Source organism: Zonotrichia leucophrys, chromosome 4 (assembly GCF_028769735.1).
Source record: "Zonotrichia leucophrys gambelii isolate GWCS_2022_RI chromosome 4, RI_Zleu_2.0, whole genome shotgun sequence".
Lineage (NCBI taxonomy): Eukaryota > Metazoa > Chordata > Aves > Passeriformes > Passerellidae > Zonotrichia > Zonotrichia leucophrys.
In genome coordinates this window covers 35,710,317-35,735,334 of record NC_088173.1, presented here as the reverse complement: position 1 = coordinate 35,735,334, position 25,018 = coordinate 35,710,317, and the positions used below count along the sequence as shown (strand labels likewise).

The 25,018-nt window shown below is 39.7% G+C and overlaps 1 long non-coding RNA gene across 2 annotated transcripts in view; it reads left to right on the top strand.

Annotated features, from left to right (window-relative positions):
• The window catches only part of LOC135447392 (uncharacterized), a 240,880-nt gene extending 221,021 nt beyond the window's left edge, over nucleotides 1–19,859 (top strand). For both annotated transcript variants that reach the window (XR_010440090.1, XR_010440092.1), the window contains exon 5: nucleotides 19,740–19,859. This is a non-coding gene — a long non-coding RNA (uncharacterized LOC135447392). The remainder of the gene's footprint in view (nucleotides 1–19,739) is intronic.
• The last annotated feature ends 5,159 nt before the right edge of the window (nucleotides 19,860–25,018 follow it).

Below are 25,018 nucleotides of genomic sequence, written 5' to 3'. Positions count from 1 at the left end.
AAAAATTGCTTACAGCTCTCTCAAGCCAAGTTACCTAAAGTTGGAGGCTCCCTAATAAGACTTAAGCACTTTAGCCCTCCCTAAGCAGAAACTCTTTGCATCTACCTTTCAAGTAAAAGGATCACTGACTGTCTAAAGCATTTTTAGTGGTATCAGTATTTGCCTTCAGCCTGCTTTTACATGGAGAATCTGGCATAAGATCTTAAAAGAGCCTATCACTTTGTGATATTGCTTCAAGACACTTTTTTTTCTGTGAATTGTAACTGTGATAGTTTATTGATCAGATTAAGCCAACTTTCAAAAGAGAAAATAATGCCATACATTTCACTTAAGATGTTTGTGCAGCTGCTAAACAACTGAACGTCAGAAAGCAAACTCCTTGGTAGTGGCAGGTGGGGAGTGCTCTGTTCTCAAAAGTATCAAATCTTTCATTTTCTATTGATGCCTTTTAGAAGCAAAACAGTGTTTTCCATTACAGCAGTCCTCAGCTGCCTTACAAATCAGCAGAGATGGAGAATTCCTGGTCTGTGCCCCAGGAGTAGCCTGTCATCCAGTTGTATATGGCCTATAACCATTTAGTTTTCTAAGCTGCATCAGGGCTATACAATCAGGGGCATTAAAATATGGTTGGCCAAAGGTGTTAGAAGGAGCTGTTGGCTCTCACTGAGGAGACTTGCCATCTCTGTGGTATAGACGGAAAAATATAAAGGGAAAATCCTTATTTCTACACTTCTGCTCAAGCATAGATAAGAATGAAGGCATTTTTCTCTTCTGACTGTGGATTATGTGTGCTATCAGGCTATATGTATACAGGCTATATATACAGGCTATCCTATAAGTGGAATTCCCAGTAAACAGATCTTAAAATTTCTGTGTAGTGAGAGACATCTGCAGGAATCCACAGAAGGTGTTAAAGCACATTGGTATTTACCATTTCTTGGTCAATCTCGCACAAACACACTGGTTCTGGCATTTGACATGCTTCAGGATGATTTAAGAAAGACCTTTTCTTCCTCTCCATCCCCAGTTGATGATGCTACAATGATTTAGAGTAGGAAACAGTTCATGGAGCTGGGCAGACTTCTGGCAAGCTGCTGCTGTGGGAATCCCAGCACTATGTGACGTAGGAAGCCTGACTATTAAAATCCTCAAAACAAAAAAGACCCAGATTTACTTGGCACTTTTGAAAGTTGGGGAGAAAAGGAAAAGGCAGAACTCATTCAGATCTTGAGAAGCTGGACAAAATGAGTTCAAGAGAACCATTGATATGATGGTAGGTATGTTTTTAGGGCTTTGCTTTTACTACAAACGTGTTAGCAAAGGCTATAACAAGTAAATACTCATTGGCAAAAGGCAGACTATTGCCATTCTCTGGTTTTATCTATGCTTTCTAATAGATGTATGCATCTCTGCAAATAAATATTGGAGTCAGTGAAGCTGCATGGTGTTAGACAGTTTTCTGCTTCTCTCTCTGCAGCTGAAAATGCAGTGAGTTCTCCTTTTCTCCATCCCCCTCCTTCCTCCCCTCCACATTAGCTCTGGCTTTAAAGCTGTTTCACTAAAACTCAAACAAAGGAATATGCTAGAATTGGAATGATAATTATAAGGCCAAAACCCCTCACACACCACTGGATTCTTTCCCTCCTGATGTGGATTCTGGATTTGTCTGTGAAAGCAAAGAAAAACCTTTCTTTGGTACATTGTCATTAAAACAGTTAGAATCTGCAAATCCTGTACGGTCAAGACAACAGCAGGATTATGTTTGAATCACAAGAATGAGCAATGTGTTCTGCTTAATTACAAAAGTTACAGAGGGAAAGGATTTATTGACTGCCCCATTCTTCACCCCTCTTAGTGTAGGATTGTTCTCTCCATAGTGCTTCTTAAGTCTTTTTCCTTGCAGTGTTACATGCACCACATGATGGATCATCCACAACTTAACTGGAGGTCTTGAAGCAGTTCTTAACAGATTAAAAGGTGTAGTTGAGCCTGCTAGTTGCTAGCAGATCCTGTTCTCAATGTGGACTTTGGGAAATCGCCAAGACGTGCTCATCTGGGGCTATCAAGTTGGAGAAAAAAAAGTGTCTCAGCTCACTATCAGTGTGTTTTCCCTGGAACTCAGTTTTTACATTGGTTGTCTCAATTTCATCTGAGAGCTTTTGCTCATTATTTCCATTTGAGATTTTGAAAATCGTTCCCTCCATCACTCATGTTCACAGCCTCTGGTTTCACAGTCTCTCCCAACTGTTTTGTTAATGTGGACTTCATCTGTAAAATGGTGCTTATCTTTGATCACACTTCAGTAGGTAGGAAATTTCCTGCTAAAACCCTGTATTTTCATAAAGCCCATTGCAGGAAACTTTGGAATTATTACAACAAATTGAAAACCAATCTTGATTTTTCTTTCTCTGTTTCTTCCTTAACTCCTTCTCCAGCCCCAACTAAAATCTATCTTTCTTCTTTAAACTTCTGGGATTTTATGGGTAGTATTTGGTGTTTACATTTTTCCTGAATAAAAGGCTGAAGTTTTTTTTATACATAAGACTTTCTTCCAGTCTGTATCTAATAGCTGGCCAAATTTGTGGCAGTGGAATGCCTTCTCCCAGGTGTCAGATACAAGCCCTTATTAACACATTCTATCTCTCTCTCCTTCTAGATGTGTCACTGAGAAGGACATGAGGAATTAAGGCCAATACTTTGTCCTGCAAACCCACTGTTACTTCTCTATCTAGGCTCTTGCTATTGTCCATCCGAGGTATTTCATTGTTGTTTCTTTCAATTTTTTATTTTGGCTAAGGATAAAAGTGTTAATTTCCCCCCAGTTCTACCCTCCTGAAGTTGCTCCACATATTTCTGACAAAGGTGTTTTAGTACCTTCCCCACCGCCAAGCAGTCAGAAAAACTGTCAATCTATGGAAGTGCTTTTCTTGCTACCCTTTAGGGTTTCCAGTTCTCAAAAATTGCAAGTTCTTTCAGTTTTTGTCTACTCCAGAATGAAGAACACTCCTAATTTGAGGAAAGTAAACCCAACTGCTCTCCCTAAAGCCACCAACCCCTGCATGAGTAGGAAAAGTCTATATACATAATATATCCTGAGAAAAATAATTGATATTTTTCGAATATCTGCCATTTCAACTGACTCAGATTTTGATCTTGCATCTCTCTACTTCCTTCTCTCCCTGTAAAGATGAGTTTATTATATTTTTGCTCCCTGACATTTAGTGTCCCTGACATCCACAGTGAATGCTATCTGTAAATTGTTATTACAAAGATGCTTATTCTGCTTTGAAGTTTCTCTGAATGTAGGAATAGATAATTAGCAATTTTGATTCTTAAGCCAAGCTTCTTAGAGACTGAAGACTAAAACAGCAGAGGGTAGAGGTACTGAAGTCCACTTCCAGCTAATGTACTGTTAGTACACCCCTCCAGAAAGAAGATTGCTGTTTTTGAAACACACATAGCTTTTTAATGAATACAAAGGGCCCTTGCTGTTCTTGTTCATGGTGCTTGTTCATCTCTGCTTCCATCTCTTGGGAATGCTGTTTCTTGACTAAGCCCATCATTGGCTCTACAACCTAGCTGGGCTGTAAAATGAAGATCTATCTAGTTTAAGATTAGTTCTGTGAGGTGTGTGCTTTATCTAACCCCATGTGCCCTCTGTGGGCCAAAAAAAAAAGAGAGAAAAAACAGAGGAAGACTCTTCCAGAAGGAAGTTCACCCTAAGCTAGGACTGGATGAGGAGCCTGTGTCTCCAGTCCCTACTGAAGGGGCCTAGGCCAGCTAATTTATACAAGAGCTAAATCTCCCTCAGTCATTCTGCTCTCTGCTACAGCTTCTGAATTGATTCCCTGGAACTCTATGTGCTCAGTCCTGTGCTTGTGGCACCCTGGAATAATTTCAGACAAGTATTGTGATGAAACCAAGAAATCCACAGAGACCTCCTAGGAGAAATATGTTACTTTTCTGAAACTGCTGAGTAAAATAAGTTCTGCTTTGGTTACTCTGAAAGGCTGAACAGAAATCTAGCTTAGGGTATCTCTTTTTGGTATTACCTTAAGCTATCTAGGAAGAGAGAAGATTTAATCATCCTTCTAGGTTATAATTTTACTTCTCAGTAGAAAAAAAATCCTGGGAAAATTCTTTATGACAGCATTCACTATGACAAGGTTGTCTTTAAAATTATTAGAGAGGCATTAGCTACAGTGATCAGTCAGTGAGAAGAGGGAGAAGTTTACTTTATCAGGAGCCTGAAGAATACTTCTAGAGTTGCACTCTGCCAAAGTGGAAGAAAATAAAAGGCTAGTTTAACAAATCCATGGGAGAAGTTGGGATCAGAAAGAGTCCATCTTTTCTATAAACTGGATTAGCCAGAGGCAAAATGCTTTCCTCAGTCACAGATTGCCAGACCTTTTTTTTTTTCCTTAGAAAGCTTTAGAAAGTGGATAAAGAGAAATTTTCTGCTTCAAAGTATTCAAATATTTGTTCCTGCAGGCACTCTCAGGGGATTATAGTAGATTATAGTATTGTTTAGAAAGTCACTGATTGGGGGATTTGGAAACCTGAACTGCAGGACTGCACTCATACTAGAAAATAGTTGTTATTATTGGCAAAGTAGCAGCAGTAGCAGCTCTTGGGCCAAGTTTCTTTGACTTTGTAAGAAGTTCAAGGTACCTTTAGAGAACTAATCTTGGGCTATAGGCAGCATCAGGGCTAAGAAGTTCATAGGACTTGATTCTCTTGTTGCAGTAAAGTGCTTTTCCAACCAAACACCTCAGTAGCTTTGATGCTACTCACTTGCCTTTGTGTTAGTGGAAAATTCTACCACAGTGGCTGAGCCAAGGCAGGACTTATTCCCTCATCTGTGATGTGCTGAGTTCTGTGTCAGGGCTAAATCACTGAGACCTTCCTTGATTTTTGTTTGAGTAATTTTCTCTGGAACTCTAATTGGAGTTCTGTAGGAAGGACATGTATTGGAAGGTAAATGCACATGCTCTCTTTTGGCATTCTCTTGAAGGGAATTCCTTTGCCAGGGCTTCCTTTGGCTCACCTAATCTGATAATTCTCACATGGGAAACTATTTGTAAACCAGAGTTTTGATACAATCATGCATCACCCAGGTGATGCTTTGGTGAACCACCAGCTGCACTGTGCCCTGCAGGTATCCAGAAGGTGGATGGAGACTGAAGGCATCTGAAGCTACTGAAAGGGATGGGAAGTGTTTTTAGATAAGTTTGTTTAGTTAATATTAAAACTACAGCTTTAAGAGTAACCTGTTTACTGTGTCATAACACTCAGCAAAGCCCACATTTGATTCTGGTAATTTGTCACACACTATTATGGTTCCTGTCACTTGCTGGCAAGCTTGGAGACTGAAAAATAGGACATCAAATGTATTAGATGAGGCTGTGTTTCCTGAGAAAAACCCCTGCCTTCTGCCTCCTTTCAAGTGTGGGCACTTCCCCTAGTTTATGAATGGCAGCTGCTCATATCCACAGTGAGAGTGAGTGCTCTAACTGATGTAAATTGATCCAGTGCCACTGCAGAGCTTGAGTCCCACTGCAAGTAAAATTGCAAGCACTATGGTCATTTTGAGTAGGACACATTTGCCCAAATTGGTGACAAGTCACAGCTTAAATTCCCTGATTATTCCAGTCTGACCCAAGGCGATAAAACTTTTAAAAGCTCACACAAACATTTTACATATTTGGGTAACTTAAAACATTGCTTGTTTTGTTTTAGTGGTTTTCTTCTTTCTATTTAAAAGCCCTGAAAATAATGAACCCCTGTCAGCCTGGCAGAAAAACATCTGCTTTATTCATTAAAACTCACAATAGGCAGAGCCTTGGGTCATAAGTGAAAAACATAAGATTTTTAAATCTTGGGTTGGATTTAGCAAAAGAAGAGCAGAACTCTGTTCCTTAAAACAAAATGTAGAAAAAAAAAGAAAAAAAACCCAACATAAACTGCCATGAAATTTCAAGTCTGGTATGTGACAGGTCTGCAGTTTCAGAAATGGGAGTTTTACACTTCTGGAAAGCCATGATCCCATAGTGACAGCCTCCCCATTATGAAGTATTCTTGTCTTGTCAAAGAAGCTTTGAAAGGAACAAATGCTATTTCATCAGTGTCTCAGAAAGCTCTGTGTTAGTTGTGTTTTGTGCATGCTTTAAATAACATAGAGATAGTGTGTTACATGATGGCCCAGCAATGAAAGGGCACAGTTGGCTGTCATCTTTGTAACACTGCCTTGCTGGTGTCTGTCGAGCCGCCAGAAGTTTTTTGTGTTGCTGAGCACAGAATTTCCCCACAGGCAAAATCCCACTTGGACAGGACAAAGAGTTTGTTCCAAGTTGTGCTGTCCCTTTTTTTAGGCATCTTCCAAAAATTAGGCCAGAAGAGATATTCCAGCATCCTGCAGATGGTGCATTTATTGTGAACGGCAGGCAGCCAGTTTGCTGCCATTCAGCAATCTATGCTGTGGTGACATGGATTTTTGCCACATGTAGATTTTTCTGCTGTTTTGCTTATTTCAAGGAAAAAAAAAAAACCCTCAACTAGTTTAAGGGGGTAAAAAAAGCAAACTGCACACTGTTGGTGTTATGAGTTTTGAAGTGTAGGCAGTAAAGTTTTCATCTCTCTTATATGGGGATATATTTTGATCTTATAGCTGGTTCAGAAGCTGTGTAGCTGTGTCCCAAGTAACTGTTACCTGCTGTCTTAAAATGTTCATGCAGATTGATTCTGTAAGGGGTGATTTCCATTCAATATACCTCCCTTTTCTCATCTAGATTCAAATATGAGACATAAAATTGCAGACTTATTTATTTTTGTAAAAAAATCCCCAAACCACAACCTCTGTCATTGGATAAATTGTGTATTAAGTTCTATTTATTTTTTGTTGGTTCTACATTTGGTTACTGTATGCCACCAATTCTCTGAGCTGATATTTTCTGCTATTTGGTTTTCTTGTATGTAGAGTTCACCAGAGAAGGTCTGCTTTCCCTGCCTTGGATATATGTAACAAAGAATTTCAGTGACTATTGTTAGGCTGCCTCTCTTTTTCTCTCCTTCCTATTAATATTCATCCCTTTTTGGGTAGTAGTGTACTCTCTATACAGCTACAATTCATTGTGCACAAGCAAGAACCTGAAAATATTGAAATGGAATCCTAGCCTTAGGGAAGCCCTTAAGTACCATATTTTAAGGGCCTTAATAAGAACCTAATTATGAGGTTTATCTCCTTTCAGAGACGAGGTACAGGGTATGAACTGAATCCAGATTCCCTGGAATATGACATTGCCAAGTAGATATATCTGTTAAGGCAACAGGAGGAATAGGAGTTGGCTTTTCTAAACCAGCAAGGTGGGATTTAGTATTAATCTGAGGTCACTAATCTGCTTCTTGTGTGTAAAAACACCGGAGAGTGTCACTGGCAGTCAGACTACAGCTGCATGACCTGGGGAGGTATGAATGGAGCTTCAGAGCTGCTCAGTCTACTCACTACCTTACCCCAAGTGATGAAAGGTTTCCCATTCCTAATGCTATCTCCATCTTCATTTCAAAACCCCATGTCCTTCAGACTTCTCTGCACCTCCCAGTGTTGAATTTCAATCATTAAGGACCTTGTACCTTTATGTAGGTGATTCATTCCTTCTCTATCACTTCTTTTCTGACATTTGAAATTGGATTTTGCAGAGGTACCACTTTTCTATAACTGATAAGAAATGTTTGTTTCTGGCAAGATGGATTTTCTGTCTTGCTCCTCTCCTCTTTCCCTTTATCTGCCTGCTTTTGCATTGTTCTTAGTTCTTTGTCTTCATTTTTGACTTCTTTCTCCGACCCACTCTTCTTGCTCTTACTTTTTCTCTACTTTCCCCTCTGCGCTTCACGTGTCTCCTCAGACTCCTTTTGCAGACACTTCTGATGCTCTGCTCCATTGCCTGAATCCCTCAGCCTAGAGATTGTGCAATGGCTATAAAGGTAACAGAAAAGAAAATCCAGCTCCCTCTTTCCAGCTATGGCCTGTGTGTCAGACAGTTCTGGGTCTTTTCTTTTTTTTTTTTTTTTTCCAGAAGCATGGCTTTTTCAGTAGGAAGGGATTTTTTTCTGGAAAAGAAAAATAATTATTGGTACCAGCGCATGTGGTTAAGAGATCTTGAGTCCAGCTGTGGTCACCTGATTTTCATTATTCTGGTCATTTTTTCTTGTTAGAGTTTCATTTTTTATAGATTATTAAAGGGTAGTTGAAGGCCAAAAAACTCTGGGCCAAAAAAAATCATAGCTTGGGAATTCACCTGGAACAAGGGCATCACAGAGTATCAATGAATTATTTACTGGGCTACCTGCTACTCTGAAGTATTTAGCTCTTTTATTTTCCAAATGAAATCTGTTTTCTATCATGCCATCTCTTCCTAAGGTGCAGAATAAGCAAATACCAGATTTGGGAGTAGAGAGTTCCCTTCCCCTACCCTCTGTGTGTAGACAGATGTTTCTTGGGAAGGACCAGATGTGGATTAGCCTAAGCTCTGGGGAACACTATGATCTTTTCTCTGTCCTATATGAGTCTAGGGGATTTAGGCTTTTCCAGTGGGAATAGCAGTGTGTAGGAAGGGGATTTCTGCTGAAAGAGAAAGAAAAAAGAGTCCAAAGGAGAAAGAGTAAGAAAGCTGAGTCTAAAACCCTTGCAGTGGTCACAGTTGAAGAAGGGGTTAGAACAGCAGCCCAGATCATAGGCTGGATAGAGCAGAGAGAAGTGAAGGAATTGAGCTGAAATGTGACTTGTAGGGAAAAGAGAAGGAAGAGAAAGTGTCTGAGTACTGGGATGTCTGAGGTGACCAGCTGTTGGCAACCAGCAATGGATCAGTCAAGACTCATTATAAGAGAAGATGCAGCTACAGAAGTAAGGGCTGGATCAGAGCACTGGGAGTGGAAATATGTTGCTGTGGCATATAGGGCAGAAAAGAATTGTGCCTGGGAAGGGTGGGAACTTGAGGCTGCACAGAGGGGCTGCTTGGCAATGCTTCAGGCTCAGTGTCAGTGTGGCTTGGTGTGATTTTCTGTCTTATGCACTTCAGGTCTTAGGAGATGGGCTAAGGGAAAAGGAGAAAGGCAGCCTGCTGAGATCTCAAGCTCTTCTCACCATGGGCTGTGTTGCTGGCCAAGCATCCTTGGCAGCCTGCCACAGTCAGCTGAGCTTGTTAGGATCACACCAACACCTTTCAGAGCTGAAAGAGATCTGAGCAGTGTGGCTCTTTTGTTTAGTAGGAATCACACAGGAAAGACCATGAGCAGCAATACTGAAAAGCAACACCATGTTACCTTCCTCTTTAATATCATCTTTTCTTATGTGTGTGCGCTTGACTATGACTCTCAAAGGATAATTCATTAAAAAAGTTTCTCAGGAAATGTAGCCACATGAAGTGACTTACAATTTTACTGCTGTCACTGTACCTTTCTTTGAGGATGGAAGACTTTTATCGAGTCTTTAATTTACCTCAAAGTTTTATTCCATCATTGCTCTATTTTCAATTCTGTTTTTATCATAACAGGACTTTCTTCTATTTACATTGGTGAAACCTTGAATTCATAAACTGTCAGAGTGATTTTAATGTAGAATAAGGCTTTATCACTGCATATAAATATATTTAGCCTGAGCTTCATTCAGAGCAATCTTTTGTGGTTTTGGAATGAATGTAACGCTTTTTATGTGTACATACCACTAGATTTAAAATGAGATTTATGACATTCATTGCCATTGTATACCATTGTATAGAGAATGAGGGGAAATATGGGGAATATTTTCCCAGTGTTTAAGGCTGCACCACTTTGAAATAATAAACCATTCTCTCCTACTTCAAAGTAATTTTATAGTTATGTTTAAAGAACACTGAGGGTTTGTCTACTGCATTTGTAATTTTTACACTCAACCAGAAAAAGACTCTTTGAAAAATGGTTTTTGCTCATTATTGTTTGTATTAAAATACAGTCAGTGGACCATGACCAGCATCAAAGCCTCAACATGTGTTCTGTGCTGCACATTGCAAGGGATAGTTCATGGTACAGTTGGATACTCCAGGCAGAAAACATTTTCTCATTCTTCTTCCCTGCTTTGCACGCAAGATCATGTCACAACAGACATTCAGCCTCCTATTTCAGCATCTCATTACCAACTGAGAACACAGCTTGCTGAGGGAGCTTAGCCAAGGTCATAAAAGAAGTTTACAGCAGAGCCAGGGACTAGACCCAGATTCCCACTAGGTCCAGCAAGCACACCCACTTGGCTGAAGCTTCTTCAAGGATCTTGTCTGCTGCTGGAATTTTCTTTGGGTTGTCCAGGTTTATTGCCAAACTTGTTTAGTCCTCTCCTTGAGCAGACAGGGTAGCATCAGCACTTTCTCTTGGAAAAGTTTGAAGAAGTTGTGTGAGGCGCCATTAGCTCTGCAGGAAACGTTTCGATTGATTTATCAATCACGCTGTAAAATGAACTGTGCAACTGTTGTATTTTTATTAGAGAAGTGACACAGATGAATTTTGTCACAAGATGTGCTCGATATCTGTTTTACCAGGCGCGAGGGGTGCCTTTCAAGTGAGAGTAGTCCTCAGTTATGGATATCCTGTCTTCTTTTTAGTTTTCTCGTCACAAAAAATGTATGGTAACTACCAGCTTACATGAAATTGTGAGTGGCTGAGACTTGCTGACCTGCATGGAAGAAGTACAGAAAGAGCTGAGAGAACAGTGGCTAGCTTAGCAAGCCTGTTCTTTCAAGCTGTTTTGGTGCATGTAAGGAAAAGATGATTTCTGGTGGAATGTAACACTGCTAGGGTGACATTGTGGGTACAGAGGTGGAAGCAGCTGATCACATGCATTTACCCCATATGAAACATTGGCAGTATTCCTCCAGTTATCTCCATGTCTTTGAGGGTCTGTACCCCCTGTCTGAAGATCTGCAAAGGGCAACAGAAAGAAGAAGGCATTTAGATGAGCAGGCTTAAAGTGAATGCATTTATCTGTGGAAAATGCCTGTCAGTGCAGGCATTGGAGAATATGGGAAGCACACACATGTGCAGCTGTCAATTTTCACACAGGATCCAGTGGTGTGAGTTGCGTCCCCTGTGTGTGTTACACGCCCACAAGTGGATGTTTTGTGTTTGTACCTCTTCCTGAGCCTGTGCTCCCTGTGCATGCTGCATGTGCCTGATGGCGTGGGTGGTTTCTGTGTGTGCCCTGTGCTCTCGAACACACATTTTCTATAGGCAATACCTGATCTTTTTCATTTTTATGGAGCCAGGATTCCTGAGAATTACTGGGAATTCTTCAGCTGTTACTGAGCTTTTCTGGGTCAGCCCTCATAATGATTAATATCAGTCATGTTCCTCCAAAGTCAATGTACTGGCACTGATTTAAGGTTTGACCCCTTCCTACCTATATTCTTTTGTGAGTGTGTTTCTGTTGCTGATGTACTCCCCTAAGTGCCTAGTAGATCTATTGGAATAGCTTACCACTGGACTTATTTCATGGTTTGATTTAGAAAATGCATTTCTCAGACTATTTTGATTATCTTTTTTTCTCTCCTTTCCAGCAGATTGTGCTTTTGATGTGTTTGTAATCCTGTATAATTCCTTCAAGGTAATGTTTGGAATCTCCTTTCACTTCCAAGGCAAGCTCCAGGACTGTAACCAGCTTTGCACTCTTTCTTTGCAACTAACTGTCTGTCTGTCTGTCTTTCTTTCTTTGGGGTTTAGGCAGTGACTTTTTTGTTGTTTCGTTGATTTTTTTTTCTTTTTTTGGTGTGTTTCCTTCCTTTACAGTAGCAGGAGCTTTGTCCTGGCAGATAATGGAATCGAGCCACAGTCCCTTAAGTGCAAGTATTTGCTTGTTGCCCATTGTAACTGGCTGTATTTCATGGTATTATGAAGATATTTTATTTTGCCTGGGTAAAACAAGCCACTAATTGAATTTCCACTAAAATATTTATTTACCTACTCATCCTATCCAACACTAGCAGATGGCTGATAGGCACACGGTGCTTAAAACTTTGAAAGAGATTTGTGACATTATAAAAAAAATAAATCTGGATGGCTTTTTGATTCAGTCTTGATACAAACTGGAAGGTTTCTGCCTATTGTCTACTTTGAATTTCAAGTGTAATTGTGACAAATCTCAGTGACAACAAAAACACTGAAAATTTCTTTTGTATTCCTTACTTGTTTTTTTCCTTTTAACTTGTATGCTTAAGTTCATTGGGAGTGCTGTGGTAATTTCATCAGATCACATGAATTTCATCAAATTTCAGCCAAAGATTCTTTTCTTGCAGCATCTTTCAGGTTTGATTTGCCACAGCTGTGACTTTAGAAATGGGCCACTGGACAGTTTCTTGACTCTTGGGCTCATATAGGCAGTGCATTTCCATGGATTTTTTTACTTTAATAACTAGAAGCACAAGTGTGAGAATGGTTTGCACAGAAGTAGGGCCAGTTGCTTCCTTAAAGCAGATTCAGAAATAATTTTTGTTATGGAAAGCACTAAAGGTATGAGCAAGGAGGACAGATGCATATCTCAATTTATGACCCAGCCCCAGCAGACCACCTGGAACACATTCAGAGCACAGAAAACCCTAAAAGCAAGGTCCCCTTGCAAATGCTCAGGGAGGGAATTTAACAAGCAGAGCATGTTGAGAATGACCCATCCCTTGGATATTTTCCCAGCTTCTGGCTGTCTCTAGTGAAGGATCAGCCTAGACCAGGGGTTACAACCAGGCCAATGTGTTTACTAGTACCTAAGAGACCTGCACTCCAGAAATTTGGCTAATCCATTTTTTAATTCACTTGTTTTTCAGCTTTTGTAATATCCTATTTTGCTGTATGCCAGGAGTACCTCTTGTTTCTTTTGGACCTGCTGCATTGTCATTTCCCTGGATGCCTCCATCTGGCTGATAGGAAAAGCAGCAAACAAAAGCAGCTTCATACTCATCTTCTTGATCTTACAGATCAAGAATATCAAGAATCTTAAAATACCCCTCTGCCATTTTCCCTCCAAGCTCAGCTGTCTGTATCTGTAGTCTCTTCTTAATACAGGCAGTCTTGATTATTTTTGATATCCCTCTTTTCTGGTCTGGTGTCCTTCTTTAGACGAGCTGGTGACAAGCCTTGATGCTGGTGGACCAGGAACACAGACAGAGAGGTAATGAGAGTGCTACAAGTGAGCACATCCCTAAATATTTTTTCCCCAGTTGTAGCACAGATATCAGCAATAATCATCCCTTTTTTAAAAATAAATCCTTCCCCTGGCTGCTTGCAGATCTGATAGCTCATCTTGAGAGATTTACAGTGATGTGATTTTCCTTCACCCTAAGTAAAGAAATCTCAGATTTATGAAATGAAAGATTTGAACTGCTTTTAAATTCCCCATACTCAGAATAAGAAGCACCCCCACAAAAAAAAAAAATTAAATACTTGAGTCAGTTACTAGGGGCAGATTTTTCTCTGCCATATCTTGATTTAAATTGAATGTGTCATTTGGCATTAAGCAAAATGTGAGTTGTATCTTGAAAGACAGCATAACTCATAAATAGTGTAGCCATAAGCCAGCTGATGGCTTACTTATAACCAGGCAAATCTAATATCCTGCTTTGCTGTAGGGTATGTGATTTTCTGTAGATGCTCCACACTCCTGTAATTGTTTGTTGTAGAGGATGGTGAATTTGCCACTTGCCATGAGCTCATTTTTGTCTTAATGTGATGCAGTTAATATAGATGAATATATTTTTAAGGATTCTTTGAAATGTCAGTCATATTTTAACAGTTTTCTAAATATAATCTTCTCATGGCAGAGAGAATCTGAGAAGAAAATGACTGCAGGCTAAATATTTATTGAATTAGACTATCACTGAGTTTATATTAAAAGATCCATACGAGGCTTCAGATTTTTTGGCCAGTCTCAGAAAGATATACAACTAGATATGAAATTTCCTGCAAAGTAAACTACCTCATAACAAATAGCTTTATTAGAATTTGCTCAGTAAGATTTAAAGGTGAATGCCAAGAAAATTTATCATGTAACCATATTCTGGCTTCTTTGTCAAGAGAGGAGACAAAAAGTGTATTTTAGAAGCAGTTGCAAGGATTAATATAAAAACTATGTACATCCATGTGAATATATTTGGAATGGGTATGAAATGCTTTCCCAATCAAGAAATGAAAAATTAACTTCCAGTTGTTTGACAGATATCTAAACATTATATATTTTAGAAATAATTATGTGAAATAAAAATAATAGTAATAGTATAGTTTTTAATACTTCTGAATGGAAAAGTGAAAAATATATTCCTGGGCCTTTGATAAGTATAAGCATTTGCTGACATCAGAAAATACCTGTTTTGTTGTTTATTACCAGGACAGGTTTTATAAATGCATTTGGGAATAAATCACCAAAGCCATTTACTCATCTTCCAAGAAGCAGAAGAGAATAATTGACAACAAAATAGAAAGGTGTACTTTAGAGAGTGATATAAAGTTGCAGAAGATGTCTTTGCCGTTAAAATGTGCCTTGGTAGCTTCAAAGTTCTCATCTAAACTACCACTAATGTTATTTTTTTTTAAAAGCATATTTTAAAAAGTGCCTGGAATTAAATGTAGAGCCGCATGTGATGCACACACACATATACAAAACATTTAAAGACTTGAAGAGAATTCTGTCTTTCAGAGATTGCTTACAGCTTTGCTTTTGAATGAACCACAGTCCTTTATGTCAATAGCACCATGCAAAAGGGCCTTCCAGGTATGTGGGAATCACTGCACACCTTCACCCTTAATCAGACTGTAAGAGCCACTAGTCAGTGGCACCTATCAGTGGTGGGAAAAGTGCTCCTGTGTGCTCCATTTCTGTGCTAGAGAGAGAAAACTGGAAAAGTCTGGGGCTGGGATTTAGGACTCGCCTACTGTGTGTTTCTCCTTTCACTTGCCCTCTTTATGAGGAAGAAGCTACAAATAAAACAAGAGGCTGCTCTACCTGTGCATGGACATTCTTCATGTAGAACATCCTTGCTCCTTGATTAATAGCACATTTCCCTGTGATTTATAACCATGCCTGTGTTCGGGTGGCATCAGAATAGCAAGAAAAAAAGAGTCAGGTTTATTAACAGGAAAGCCTTCTAGCTGCTTATTTGGTTTTGCTCAGAGTCCCATAACCGCTATCAGCATAAGAAGAAAAATTTGTCCAAATCACAAAGGGCCAGGTGAAATTTCAGCGCTGGCTGGGATGAGGCACACTGCATTTGTGGCCCAAGTCTGAGCCCATGTCTGCCTTCCAGTCACCAGCACTGCCCTTGTCGTGCCCTGCTGCTGCACCCTGGGCTTTGTGCCTCGTCTGGTGGGACTTGTGTCTCGTCCTTCTGCTTGGAACAGAAGTCTTTTTAATTGAAAAGTAAAGGACCATAAAAGAGAGCATGGCAAAGGAGGATAAAACAACAGTGGAAAGTAAAGGAAGGAGCTTTGCTTTAGAAAGAAGTATTTTGATCCCATTTTTGCCAAGGCTCATGGCAGAAGGGCAGTAGCTGTGTTTGATTCTTCTCAAACTGCCTGATGGTGGCTTGTCTGTGGAGGAGGCCACACATTTTTTTGTGAAAGTCTGATCAATCTTCCATATATTTACTTTCTCTGTTAGCATGATTAGTTATCCAGAACACATTTTAAAGCTGATAAAATGCCATAAGCATTGATGCAGTTGCACTAACTGCCTTCCTAAAGGTCTTGCAGCAGCCAAGACAAGGCTGACAGTACCAATTGCTGCTGGAAATGTTGCCTGTGGTCCTCTGCAGCCACTTTTCAGTGGAGATTGATATCAGCAATTGCATATGGACATGACTGATAGGTGCAACAGCACTTTTAACCTTTTACTTTGGAGTTAGCTGTGTCCCCTCCAGCTCCCCATCATTTAGCATACCTGAGGAGATGTTTCAGATGTGGCCATTGATGCTCTTCTACTGGAAACTCAAACTAACATGTCGGGAAATAAAAAAGAATAGAGAGAAATTTTACCAAGTGCTTGCATTACCTGAGTCGCCCTACAGCCTCCATTGCTGCAGGGTCCCTGACTGCGTGGTGTCACATGCTTGATTCCTTGCTTTGAAGAGGTCTGGCTTCCTGGGAGAAGAAAAATTGACATCCAGCTTTGACTAGGGGACTGAGATTGTATTTAATGCATTGATGTGACTAGTAACATTCATAAGTGAATAGACATTTTTGAAATGTACTTTATTGTACCTGTCCTGACCCTTCTAGGCATCTGGCCTTAGTTTCATTCTCCCATGGGATCATATCTGTGAGGCATCTCTTATTTTGTGTGCCCAAGCTCATTGTGGATCCAAGGCAGTAGATTGGGGTATAAGAATGGTCTCAGGATACTGCTCAAGGGACTTTCTGTGACATTTCCTTGCTACAGGAAGCAGGTTCTGAATTTGTCACCAGTATCCTCAATATCTGTAGAAAAGAAACAAAACACTTGGAAAAAAGGTATGGAGAGTCCCTGGGATTATCATCCACTGGCAGGCTCAGAGCATAAGGGTGGCCCTACTGTGGTGTTAGGTTTGGTGTGTCACCTGGGAAGGCCATCTGCAAGGGGCTTTTGGGACAGCTGCTGTCACTGGCACTGGGGAAACACAGCTTTCCAGACATTTTTCAGGTGTAGAAGCTGGGTGCTTGTGTGGCAGTGTCAGACTTGGAAATTTTCAAACTAAAACTTTTGGGAACAGCTTTGATCATGGTGTATTTTAATCAGAAGCAACTGAATTGGTTGTAATTTTCTGGGCTGAATTAAGTGCAAGTAAGTATGGAAAAACTGAGAATTTTTTGTTTGTCATTGCTTGGCTCAATCATAATGGGCAATGATTTGATGCTCCAGAGCTAAAGGCAATACAGTAACCACTCTGACCTGTGTTTATTCCCATTTGAACATTACTTAGAACCTTAAAATTATCTTAACATCAAATAAGGTTTTTTCATCTGTGAGTGCATTGAACAAAAGGAGTTTTTTTATACACAATTTTGTGCTTTTTTTCTCATCTTTACATTTTATTCTACTCTATATTAATTTTCTTAAGAAGATAGTTGAAATCTGCAAAGGAACAAAGAAGGACACATGCCAAAAGTTTGCCTTCAACACTTTTTTTTTTTTAGTTGGTGTTAATTTTTGAGCCATTATTCAAGCAGCTGTCCAGGTCAAGAGAGTTCAAGCATGCTTCTTCTGCGCCACTTGCACTCCAAGACTGCAGTGAAGGGAGGGAAGTCTGCAAATTATTAAGCATTTGGCAGTGCCTTCTAGTTGTATTAGGATGTAGCTGCATCAGTTGCATGATTAAGAGGAAGTGACAGGTAAGCAAAATGAGAACAAAAGTCTCATGCTGTTAGAAGCAAATGTCACCATGTCATACACACTGCACATATATAGCAGTGTGTATGAAATACCAGCTGAAAATACATTCTAGAGGAGGAAAATAGGAGAGAGGGGGAACTTCTGTGTGTTTGTACAGTTTGTGTGCTGTGCACACTGGTGTTTATCTCAAGTGTTTGTCTGTTTCCGTGGGTGCAAACCAAGGCACCCATGGAATCGTGGCACAGGTTGTAACAGTGTGCTGGAGATGGAGCACAGTGGTGCCTTTGTACAGCCCACCGGTCTGCTGGCTTGAAGGTTTCTGTACAGGGTTTTTTGTTTTTCCCTTAATTAATTGATTTCTGGAAAAGTAATCATCAAATTTAAAGTGTTCTGCTTTTCAGGTTACTTACAAACCCCAGATGAATCCAATTAAAATATGAGTATTGTGACAAATTGCTACATTTATAGGTTTGGTTTTTTAATTGAGCACTCTTTATGTATGTTGTAATATTTTAGAATGACATTTTTTTGAATTACAAGTTCTACAACTGAGTAAGGATGCTTTCACAAACTCTCAGTGATGGTGACCCTTAGCTTGGTACATGATGGTCTGTAACATATGCATGGGGATGCAAATACTGGCATCTAAGAACCAAAGTGTTTTCTTAGCTGGCATCTAAGAACCAAAATGTTTTCTGGTTAGAGTCACAATTGGGAGTGACTCTGAGAGGCAGAAGCATGGCAACCAGTTTTGGGGTGTGTGAAAGAAGGTGAGATTTATTAAGGCCCTGACCAAAGTAAGTGCCTCTGGCTTGGCTGGGGAGAACAGAGGGCTGCTCATCTGTAGTTTCAGAATTAGTCCTGCCAAGTCTACAGGCTGCTTCCAAAGTATCTTTCATTGATTGATGACCAGGGGGTAAATCATATTTTTTTAGAGACATTACAGCTTCATACAGAGGCAGGAGATGGAGAGTTTTCTTGGAGATCTCACCATTACACTGCCAGTTGAGATCTCAGCCGAGTGTGCAACAGGACAAACTGGTGTTCTTGGTTTCCTGCTTGTGTCCATTATTCCATATCTTGGTATTTTAGCTAACTGGGGGAAGATGAGGAGGGCTGTCATACTGCCAGCCACTGAGCAGGGGTGTGACACCTTAAATTCTTGGATATCATTTGTGGGTTTGGCTATTCCATGTTATTCTCATGGCAGTCTGTATTCCAGTCATCCAGCTGTGCATATCAATACAATGGGTCCCACACAGCAGGGTTCTGGGCTGGGGAGAGAGTTCAGTTTATACTTTTGCAATATCAGACTTATGCATACATTTACACCATATATGAATGGAAGTAAAAACATGAAAAGCAGAGATTGCACATTGAGTGTTGAAAAGTGAAACAGTGTTCAGGAGATAACATCACCTGAGTGACATTAATTCCCCTGTCTGTTCCTAACCACTACTGTCATTTAATATTAATGGTTGCATTCACATAGAAAGGAGAAGCAGGCATTAATACTGGGGATGAGATGCTCTCTGAAATTCTAAAGATAAGGGGAATTTTACATTCTTGAAATGCCCAAGTTAAGTGCATTTAGAAAATATGTAGACTAACTTGAGCCTCTCTTGTCGAATTTCACAGATATAAAATGAAAATGTCACTCAGCTTCTGCACTACCATATATGGAGGTTAAATCTATGTATATCATTCAATCATAAGTGAAGGAGGTTTCTTGCAGAGTTAACAGCACTCAGAAGTTTCATGCTGCTGCTAGATAGGGCATTTTCATTTCTTTATAGTAATAGAACCAAAAAAGACAGAGACAACAGCCCCAATTTTGTGTGCTTAATATGTGTGAAAATACATGGGAAAGAGCTGTTTCTTTCATTTCACTTCCAAAAAAAAATCTTCTTAAAAATATTCTTTTTGAGTTTTCTAATTATACTCCCAAAAAAGCCAAGACTGACGAAAACTCAAGCGGCCAAGCAGAAAAATCTTCACTAATTTATTTTCCCTGAAAAGAGACTATGGATGCCTAGTACTGCATGCCTGCTTACAGATGATTTGAAACTCATGTGAGTGCCTGATGCTGAGGCACAAGAGCTGGTCAGCCAGGCTGTCAGGGATCTGTTTCTCATTGCAGTTGAACTTGGTAGCTGAGCTCCTCTTTATTTCTGCACAGGTGTCTCACTCTGCAAATTCATATCTTGGGATGTTGTATTGATTAACATTGTACAAGAGATGTGTACCTTTCTTTTCTAGCAAGCATACCTGTACAAGTCAAATATTAATGCCTAGTGTATTCTGTAAATAGCATTCATAATTCTGCTCTGAAGTAACTTTCTGTGAAGCCATTTTCCACTCTGTTTCTTAGAGCAAAACAAATATATAACAGAACTCCGAGACTCCTTTCCAATATTTCATTTGCCGGCTTTCAAACGTCATCATGGGAGCAATGAGACAAGAAAAGAGTCTTTTCTTCCTTCAAGGTCTGCAGTGAACAGTGTAAAGCCACGCACAATGGATTTGGAAGAAGCTTTATATATTATGACAAGTGAGTGTATCTCCAGGGTGCTCTGCTGTTGTGGAATGTAGTTCTGAGCCACATCATCTATTAAGTCACTGAATGTGGTAAAATTTCTCAGGTTCTTGGAAATGAAAAGCAGATGAAAAGACCCCCATGACTCAGTCCTTATGAATGCAATGAAGTAAGATTATCAGCCTAAATTGTCCCTACTAATCAACAATGTAAGCTTGCAGTGATAGCCTCTGTAAATCTGCAGAGCGTTGGGACTGTGCTGGGTGGAAGGAGTCAACTGACAGCTTTAGGGTCATGTTCTCAATATGAGTCTCAAAATGCTCCAGCTGAAAAAAAGAAAAAAGGCATATGTAATCATTGCTCCTGGGGAGGTGTTCATGTGGTTAGAAAATGCATGATTATAAAGCTGCTTCTGCAGAGAGAGAGAATTACTGGGTTTGGAGATGGTTTTTCCCTTTTTTCATCCTCTGCTCTCTCACAGTTTCTCTTTTCTTATTAAGCCCTGAAATTCAGCCTTTCAAAATTTGTCATGCCAACCAAAGCAGGGGATGGCTCTGTGGGTATACTGTTTCTGTCATGCTGAAAATGATTTAGTGTTGACACTGATGTACATCCATACATTTATTCATACCTTGCTTTTGAGCAGTGAATAAAGAATACTCTGATAAATATGCTCAAAATGAGGAGAACGAGCTGCCTTCCCATGGATAACAAGAGGCCAGTTATGCTGTCAGTACTTTAACTATAATACCTGGCATCCAGGGGATAATAAATACTTTCTTTAATCTTTTTTTAATTTTCTGTCAGTATGTGTGTGTACTAGTCTGGATACTTTTCATACCTGTGATCTACTTCTTAGATTATGTCTTTAACTCCTCAAGTTGTATTTTGTTAATCAGCTTTCACAGGAAAGGGACATATTTCATAACAACAAAAAAAAAAAAAGGATTGCCAAGTTAATTAAAGTTGAGAAAAAAGAAAAAAAATAAAAAAGAACATGCAACAGCCTGACTAGATACAGAAAGTGAAGAGAAAAACCAGTATCAAATATGAGAATATCATACAAAAAAATGCACAGCATGAATCAAAGTGGTTCATCATTAAAGCATTCCAACGGATTTTTTTTCTTAATTTGCTCAATAAATAAATAGATTTTCCACTGAGGATATCTTCATTATAAGGAATTCCCTCCATGTCCATTTTGGTACAGTGCCTTCCAAGAAGGAGTCAGTAATTCCTGCCCTGTCAAAGTTTACTGCTGGTTTTGGGTAGTCTTAAATTGAGCTGAAAAAGTGAAAAACAATCAAGTCTTTTGCACTTAATAACACTAGAAAATAGCAGACTGCTAATATCAGTGCCTGGCCCTTAATCTTGGTAGAGAGGGAATACTTGGAGAAATGAACTTCCAAAAATTCAAGGTCATATGGGCTTATGAATTTGCTAAAGGTTCTATACTGGGAGCTGCACAAAGGGAGGGACTGAAAAGCATGCAAGGTGCAGACTGGGGGTAATTCCCAGTGTGTCTCATGTCACATTGCTGCAAAACACAATCTCCAGCAGGAATTTGCCCTGCAGATGCCATAACTTGCTTCAGCGCATGACATCCAATTTTGCAAGGTCTGATGACAGGCACGGAATTAACTTGGTCTGCTGCCCTAGGCATGCCTGGGAGCTGCTTACCAGCTCCAGGAGCTTGTCAAGATATTTGCCCCATCTTTTATGAAAGAAAAATAGCCATCAGCATTGGCATTTGAAAGAGCACCAATAAATTCAGGTAGAAGCTGAGCAGTCATTTCAGTAGTTTCCCTTGTGTCTGAAGTTAAATGTTATGCTAGGATTTTTTGTTAAACTCGAGTCTCTGAAGACAGGGAGGAAATATGTACGGTTTTCATGACATTCATTAAGATCCTACTTAAATTAATACAAAGCCAACAGAGTTAATTAGGGGAAATAAATGGGCATGTTTCTGTTGTGTGTAAAATTCCATAGGTGGAATTTAGTTCTCAAAGGATGTGATGTGACTGAGAAGTCCTATGAAGATTCTTTTTTTTCTTTTCAGTTTTACAGGACTGTTCCATAAAAGGTTGCACTAAGGAGATGCTTTGCAGAAGATTCTATCCTTGGGTAACTATTCCTGTAAGTGCATTACATTTTTCTCTATATCACTCCTATATAATTTGCTCTTATGAGCTGATTTATTTTGTTTTGAAAGTCAAGCCTCTTATCCTAAAGAATAGCACAAAGTAATCCAAGAGAAGATCTCATAAACCTTTTTGCATCCACCTGAATGAATCCTGATTAGGAACCTGTGCAGTGATGTTATCCTGATTGGTGGGAAATTGGTGAAGGAAACAACCAATTTTCAATCAACATAATTGGTTGCTCAGGAGGTTTGAAATCTCAAGAAAAAGCATTGCATCTTCTACAGCTGTGTTAAAAGATTTTTCTGGAATATAAAATTGTTGATAAGAATTGCACATTTGGCAAAAATATTTACATTTATGAGTAGTTTGTAGAAAAGTCACATGACAGGTATTTTTAAAATCATTGATGTTGTAGGCTTTTCTGTCATTATTGAAGCTCAGTAGGTCCAAATTCTATAAAAGACATTAAAAAAAAGTTCAACCTGCTGCCCAACAAAGAAGCTTCTTGATTGATTTCTATAGGTTTTGAGTACAATTTGTTTGATTATTCAGTCCTGTAATACAAATCCACAGTGGAGTGGTACCCAAAACCTGGTTCAGTCCATCTTCATCTGAGTTGCTGTTTAAATTCTGTTTAAATGACACCTGCAACATACGCTGTTTAAATGACACTTGCAGTCCCACATGTGGTTTACAGTGGTGATGAACTTGAGCAGAAGAGAAAATGCAAAAGGAAAAGCATTCTCATGGCTTCTCATCTCTGTGGCAGTATGGTCTGGTCTTGAGCTGACTATAAATCCATCCAAGTCCAAAAAGTCAAAGTGTCTGGGCCAGTTTACCCAGTGGGGAACTTTGGCCCGACTTTGCAATTCATCATGCATTTTGTATGCCTGGCCTGATATTTTCCTACTCTAATCTGGCATAAATAAATTAAGAAATAGTATGTTTTCCATACAAAGCCTGTGTAACTCTTAACTGGCTTTTGATGTGTTTTAAAGGTCGTTGAGGAACAGAAACAGATCTTTTACTAACAAGGTCAGGCTGAACCAATTCTGCTGAAGTGCTTCTTGTTTAATACCTGCCTGTGAGCTAAAGGGGTCCCAAAGCCACTGCCTTGGAGGGGATGGCTGCTTCAGTGCAGTAAAGCTGGGCAGCACAGCTGAGCTTGTGGTGCCACGTCTGGCTGAGACAAAGACACAAAAGAATGGCACAGATTTGCCATTTCCCTGCTCTGGATTGTGACGTAGCAATTAGTGTGCCTCTCCCAGAGGAGAACAAAGCTGGATATACATGGCTGTATGCACATATCCTCTGCATTCTTCCTCCTCAAATTCTCCCTTAAATCAGGCAAGCTGTGGAATGGCCATGGTGTAACAGGACATAAAACATTTTTGCTTGCTGTGCTTCCCAAGCACTTCCCTTATCACCTTGAGCTGTCCATTCAAGTGTAAAGAGAAGTTTCACTACCCACCTTCTAAAATTATAGTTTCTATCTATTAAAAGAAAGCGGCTCAAAATCCTTTTGAGAGGATAAATAGCACAGAATGCTTTGATTCATATCTGTGAGCTGGAAGTTTCACACATCAAGTAAAACACCATGAATACATCATTATTTTGACAGCTTTGTGAAAAAGGAGGCAAGAGGATCTCATTGCATGGATTTAATTTCTGAAGTTTCACAGCTTTGTGTTTTGCAAAAGAATTGAATCCTTCCAGCAGAGCAGAGCAGGTGGTAAACTGAAGGGCAAAGGGGAGATACTGTCAAATCTCATACTTGGCATGCAAGCCCCCACCAAGGGCTTCTGGGGCAGCTCCTGTGTCTCTCACTTTCTCAGAATAATGTCTTTTCTCTTTTTTTTTCAGGCTTGGCACTTCTCCAGCTGCAAGGGTGGAGGGGGTCACAGAAGAGAGCAAGTTAAATTGCTGAGTTTCCCACCAAGACTGCCAGAGGTGAAAGGAAAGAGCTTCCCTTTCCCCACCAGAGGATAGCTGGATGCCCACCACCACTATGCCACCCAAAAAAAGGAATTTTGTGGGCTGGTCTTCAGGTAAGATGAAAATCTTTCTGTAAATGCTGGGGACAAATGCAGTGTTTGTTTAGCATAAAGCTGAATTTAAGTGAAAAGTGTCATGAATATGGGGTAATATCCCAGCTGCAATGAAGGACTATTTGTGTTGAGGTGGGTGAAGGGAGACTCAAAAAAAGGGTCCATTGTTTCTCTGAGCAGTAGTACCCTCCCATGTTCTCATGTCCCTGTGCCTGGTTGCAAAGCTTACCCAGATATTTATGCACCATGATTATGGAAAGTGCCATTTTAAAGCACTGAGGGCATTGAACAGTTTTTATTCCCTCTGAGTAATGCATTTGGACCTCTCTTTCTAATCATGAAATGAGACATATATTTGTAGAAAACAAAAGAGGTTTCCCTCTCCTATCCCACGACTCCAGACCTGAACGTTTACAAAAATTAAAGGTACGTGCATGTATTTGATTAGGATTTTTAACACAACCTGCTGCTTCTTCTTTTGTTCTCAGTTGCCTTAATTACGTTTTCTCCCTCATCTGATGCAGTTTAGAATTAGGAAGTAGGAAGAGTGTACTTTCTTATGAAATAGAAACCTGGCTTTTTTAGGCTTTAGCATTGACATAAAAACACCTGGTATGTGAGTGGTGGTATTTCCATACTTTTGCTCCCATGGTCAGGAGAGCGCAGAAATTGCAAGGATAATGCAAAACCATAATTAAAGCTAAAAGCAAGCTGAGAGTCTATCAAAGCTCAGAAAACTTTCCAATAAAGTTCACATTTTTTTGGACTTGTTATTTTGTACAAATCCATTTTCTTCTTTTCTGTCACATCTCCAAACCTTTCTGTAAGGAATCGCCATCTCTTTTTCCCCTCCTAATTTAAATTCTGCTCTGTCTGTTTGGAATATTAGGTATGCCTTAGCAGTAAAATTATTTTAATGATG